Here is a 6000-nt window from a genome sequence, read left to right as displayed (position 1 = left end):
CTACCCTGAAAGATAAATGAGCAGGGGAGGGTAATATTTTGAGTTTTTTTCCTGGCTTTGTTTTCCTAGAAGGGGAGAGAGGGAAAGAAAAGAGACCCAGTGGGGCACAGATCTGGCACCCAGCCTGAAGACAGGGTCCAGAGCCCTCCCTGGGCTCAGAGAGTCCATCCAGGGAACTGGGAGGGAGCAAGCAGAGGAGGGGACGTGGGAAGGAGGGGTGAAGTGGCCTGAGCTGACTTTTCAAAGGACCTTTCTTCCACCCCCACTGCCCAAGTGGTGACTCCTCTGAGGACCTTTGGGCCGGGGGGTGGGCAGCAGCAGGGGCTGGGGTGGGGTGGGGTGCGGGGAACCTCCTCCGTCTTCTCACGTTGAGCCGGGCTTAGTCCCAGTCCCATGCCTGCTGCTGCAGCTGACCCGGAGGTTGAGGGGAAGAGGGTGGACCCCAGGGTCGGGGCTGCCGGGGGACACTGAGCCTCAGGGTGGGTGAGTCACGCCCTTTCCATGCCTCTGATGCCCCTACCCCAGCCTTCCTGGTATTCAGTCTGCCAGGCCCACCAGCCACACTCCTCAGGGTGAGCTGAGGTTTGGCCTGAGCACCTCTGGAAAGGGAGACAACCCCCTCCCTGCTGCCCAGGTCCACAGGCTCGCCCACCTCCCCCAGCACCTCTTGCTTCTGAAACAGCCAAGTAGCTGTTGCCCCACTGTTCGCTCTGCAGAGGGCACTCCACCCTTCCGGGGAGGGCCCTTTTCATCCTGTAGGTCTCAGCGGTGCTGTTCACAGGACCCCGGGACCCTCGGCTGACCCTTTGAAATAAGCCAGACCCCCACGGGATCTTGTTGGTTTGCTGGTTTGGGGTCCCTCCCCCCGCCCCAAGATGTAAATTCTGGGAGTTGGGCGGCAGCCTGAGACCTAGAAGGCCGAGGAGACGGACGTGAGCAAGGGGGCTGGACTTCGGCATAACACCGGTGGCCCCTTTCTCCTCCTGCTTTCCGCAGACCACTGTGAAACCAGAGGGTCAGATTCAGTAGCCGGGGCTGCGTCCCCCCAGCTCTGTCTTTGATCTGAAATGTTTAAAGGGGCAGGTGGGGAGCTGGGTCTGCCCGTGGGTCTCATGAGCTCTAACCGCGGGGCCGCCAGTGAGTTCTCACCCCGATTTTCTCAGCGGATGGATCTCTCGGGGTCACGGTGCTAGCTTGTGGAGCTGCACTTCCATCCAGGTTGAGGCAAGTTTTCTCACCTGCAGTTTAGACCCCTAACACCCCATCGGGCAGACAAGGTCAGGGCCACGAGCTCCACTTGGCACACGGGGAAACTGGGTCTGCTTTGGGGTCCAGCGCCCGAGTGTGCGTCCTGCCTCTGCTGTCTGTCACCTGATGACCTTGACCATGCTGCTCGACGGCTCTGAGCTCCGGTGGACTCCCCTGTGAAATGGTGGTGGTGAGCCCAGCCCCACCTCCCAGGGCTGGGGGAGGAGAAAAAGCCAGTGGGGTTCCGGGAGCACCCAGTGCCGGAACACGTGCCCACCGCAAGCTTGTCTGGGGAGATGCTACCGTTCCCTGCTGGCTCCCGGTAGAGGCAGCACCCGGGGCTCCTCACGAGTCTGCATCCTCTTCTCTCCACGACCATGTGAAGGTGGACACTGGATGCTGAGAGGCTAAGCAAACCACCCAGGGGACACAGGTGAGGCAGGGCCAGGCTGTGCCTGGGGCCCTCGGGCAGGGGGCCAGCACCCGCCAACCCACTAAGACTGGGTGCCCCGACCCTTCCAGCAGAACACCTCTCACCTCATACAATTCTCCTGGAAGCCCGCCTCCCCAGGCTTGAGTGTCTAATGTGCGCAGACCGGCACACCCGAGCCTCTGCCTGGTGAGCTGCTCTGTTGGTTTCCAGCTGTAAAAACTGGCCCTGTGTCTATCACTCAGACCTGGCTACGTGAGCCCAGGATTGAAGACGACACAAACGAGGAACAAAGGTGGGCGTGGTGTGGGCACAGGCTCATCTCTGAATCCCATCCCCTCGATGCCCCACAATCACGGTGATCCAAAAAAAAAAAAAACAAAGCCATGAGTATATATATGGGTGTGATGGAACCACTTTGCTGAACATAGTGGTTATGTTTAACCATGGTTAACATAGAAATTAACACAGTGTAAATTACGGCTGCAGTCCATGGGGTTGCAAAGAGTCAGACGCGACTGAACTGACTGAACTGAAATCACCTACACATCAATAAAATACAATTTTAAAAACCAGTATCAAACGAACAGGCAGTTCCCTGACAGTGCAGAGGTGAAGATTCACCCTTTCCCTGCCCCGGTTCAATCCCTTGTCGGGGAACTAAGATACCCCCCAAGCCGTGGGGCATGGCCAAAAACAAGACAAAAAGCTACGGAGAACAGTATGGAGGATCTTTAAACAATTAGGCTTAGAAAGGACCATGTGATCGTCTAATTCCACTTCTGGATGGACACCCAAAAGAAGTGAAAGCAAGGTCTTAAACACATTCGCATACATATGTTCAAAGCAGCATGACTGACGGCAACCAGAAGGTTGAAACAACCCGCGTGTCCACCAAGAGAAGAATGGATAAACTGAAATGTGCTGCAGTTACGCCGCGGAATACGGTTCAGCCTTAAAAACGAAGGGAGTCCTGACTCAGGCTACAGTGTGGATGAACCTCAAGGACTTTAACTGTTGTCTCGCAGTCACTCAGTCGTGTCTGACTCTGACCCCGTGGTCTGCAGCACGTCAGGCTCCCCTGTCCTCCACCATCTCCCGGAGTTTGTTCAGATTCACGTCCATTGAGTCGATGATACCATCCAACCATCTCATCCTCTGTCACCTCCTTCTCCCCTGACTCTCAGTGAAACAGGCCAGACACAAGAGGACAAATATTGTGTGATTCTGCTTAGAGGAGGTCCCGGGAGGAGTCACACTCGCGGAGATGGGAGGACGGTGGATTAGCGTTTACTGAGCATAGGGTTTCAGTTTGGGAAGAAGAAAAAGTTCTGGAGAAGAATGACGGTTGGTGAAGGCACGCAACGTGGACATTCTTAATGCCACTGGCTGTGCACTCAGACATGAGATAGTAACAAAAATTTTCCTCTTTTGGAAAAAATATTTATAAACTTACCTCTTTTTGGCTGCATTGGGCCTTAGTTGTGGCTCACAGGCTTAGTCGTCCCGCTACGCAGCATGTGGGATCTTAATGTCCTGACCAGGAGTTGAACCCGAGTCCTCTGCCTTTGAAGGTGAATTCTTAACCAATGGACCACCAGGGAAGTCCTGGTATATGGCAAGTTTTATGTTATATGAATTTAGCCGCAATTTCTAAAGGCCTTTCAAAAAACTGGCTTAATTTCCCCTTTCTTTGGATGTTCTTAAAGAAATCACGCTTATTGAGTTTCTGCGGCCAGTGTTCAGTTGCTAAGCCACGTCCGACTTTGCGACCCTATGCACTGCAGCACGCCAGGCTTCCCTGTCCTCCACTAGCTCTTGGAGTTTGCTCAAAATCACTCCCATTGACTCGGCGATGCCATCCAACCACCTCATCCTCTGTCACCCCCTTCTCCTCCTGCCCTCAATCTTCCCCAGCATCAGAGTCTTTTCCAATGAATCGGTTCTTTGCATCAGGTGGCCGAATTATTGGAGCTTCAGCTTCAGCATCAGTCCTTCCAATGAATATTCAGGACTGATTTCCTTTAGAATTGACTGGTTGGATCTCCTTGCGGTCCAAGGGACTCTCGAGAGTCTTCTCCAGCACCACAGTTCAAAAGCATCAATTTTTTGGCGCTCAGCCTTCTTCACAGTCCAGCTCTCACACTGGTGCGACTACTGGAAAAGCCATAGCTTTGACTAGTTGGACCTTTGCAGGCAAAATCACGTCTCGGCTTTTTAATCTGCTGTCTAGGTTTGTCATAGCTTTTCTTCCAAGGAGCAAGCGTCTTTCAATTTCATGGTTGCAGTCACGATCTACAGTGATTTTGGAGCCCAGGAAAATGAACACCGCCACTGTTTCCACTGTTTCCCCTTCTGTTTGCCACGAAGTGATGGGACCAGATGCTATGATCTTCGCTTCTTGAGTGTTGACTTTCAAGCCAGCTTTTTCACTCTCTTCTTCTCCCCCTCATCAAGAAGCTCTGTAGTTCCTCTTCACTTTCTACAATTAGAGTAGTATCACCTGCATATCTGAGGCTGTTGTTATTTCTCCCAGCAATTGCAGCCTGTGTAGACAGTCTTCGCCTTCTCCTCGAGGCCATTGTGAGGGTCTTCTCACTAAAGTCAAGAAAAGGAAGTTGAACAAAACATTTGAGCAGGTCTGCAAAGCCTGCGGCCTGGGAGCCCTGCCCCAGGCTGGGCCCTGACACTCCACCCTAAGGACCGGAATTGCATCTTTATGCAGCACGGTTTTATTATTATTATTACTATGAAGCCAAGTAAGTCCTTAACAGCTGGGGCTGGTGACTCTAAGAAGCCCTGTCGCTCTTACAAAGGAGAAGAAACCAAGAAGACACGACATTGCAATTTTTCTGTAGGTTAGAAAAGGTCACCAGAGGATTGTAGGCGGGGACTGGCCAGTTTCGGTTCTGAGTTTTTGTTCCATCTGCCACTTTCTCCCTCCAGGCACGGTTGGTGACGCGAAGTGGGGCCTCCCATAGGATAAAAATGTGAGTGATTATTTCACACATTCTGAACGTGGATGGTGAGCTGGGCCCTAAGAGCTGGCGGTTTGAAGGACTGCCTGCTTTCATCCTTTCCCTACAGCCCACCCTCTCTTGTAGAGGTTGATGACCCCTGAAATGAGTTACTGGTATGCCTGTTACATTGCTGCTGTTCAGTTGCTCAGTCATGTCTGACTCTTTGCAACCCCATGGACTGCAGCACACCAGGCTTCCCTGTCCTTCACCAACTCCAGGAGCCCACTCAAACTCATGTCCCTTGAGTCGGTGATGCCATCGAACCATCTCGTCTTCTGTTGTCCCCTTCTCCTCCTGCCCACTATACCCATTATACAGATGGAGAAACTGAGCAAGATCAGAAGTGAAAGGCTAACATCACATGACCAAGAGAGACAGACCCTCCGTGGGACCCTGAAGCGGGGACCACAGGACTCCTGGTAGACCAGCCTCTTCAGGTGCACCAGAGCCAATTTCTAGTGGAGAGGAGGGGTCAGCAAGGAAAGGAAGGCCCCTTAAGGGCCGAGAAGAAACCGCAGCCAGATGGGCTGGGAGGAGGAGGCCTCCCTCGAGGTGGGCGTCATGGCAGGCCTCCGGAGCGGCTGGTGTCTGAGAGGAGCCCTGAGCAGGGAGCAGTCCAGAGGCTGGAGAGATGGAGGAAGATCCTGAGGACAGTGGTTGGAGGGGAGTCTCTGAGAGATGTGGGGCTAGGAGTGGGGGTGTTGCCAAGGCAGGGCCAGGCGGAAAGACCACCCTGTTGCATCCTCCTCCATAACCTGTGTTAGTCACCCACTCGTGTCTGACTCTTTGCAGCCCCATGGACTGTGGCCCGCCAGGCTCCTCTGTCCATGGGATTCTCCGGGTAAGAACACTGGAGCAGGTTGCCATTTCCTCCTCCTGGGGATCTTCCTGACCTGGGGATCAAACCCGGGTTGGAACTGAGCTGAAGCTGCTAGCAAAGAGGGGAGCCGGGGAGGGAGCTCCCCGTGGGGGTTGTGGGAAGAAGGAGCACACTCTGCCAAGGGCTGGGGGGAACCTCAGAGGGCTTGGGTCCCACCTCCCCAGAGCAGGTACCCACGTGGACCCAGAGACAAGCCCACCTTCCAGGCTTTTCTGTAAATAGGGGTTTTGGGGCCCAGGGGCAGCAGGTCTTGCCCCAGTCACCTAGAGGGGGTAGCTCAGGGCTGGGGCAGGTCTTGGTCTCCTGCGTCCTGTCAGGAGGGGGGCCCGGGGTCCACACAGCTGCACAGCTGGCCTTAGAGCCGTCACTTGGCCTCCCAGGAAGGCCCGGCCCAGGTGGCCACTGGGCGGTCAGGCCACGGG

The sequence above is a fragment of the Ovis canadensis genome, chromosome 21, assembly GCF_042477335.2.
Source record: "Ovis canadensis isolate MfBH-ARS-UI-01 breed Bighorn chromosome 21, ARS-UI_OviCan_v2, whole genome shotgun sequence".
Taxonomy (NCBI): domain Eukaryota; kingdom Metazoa; phylum Chordata; class Mammalia; order Artiodactyla; family Bovidae; genus Ovis; species Ovis canadensis.
This window is presented reverse-complemented; position numbering follows the sequence as displayed.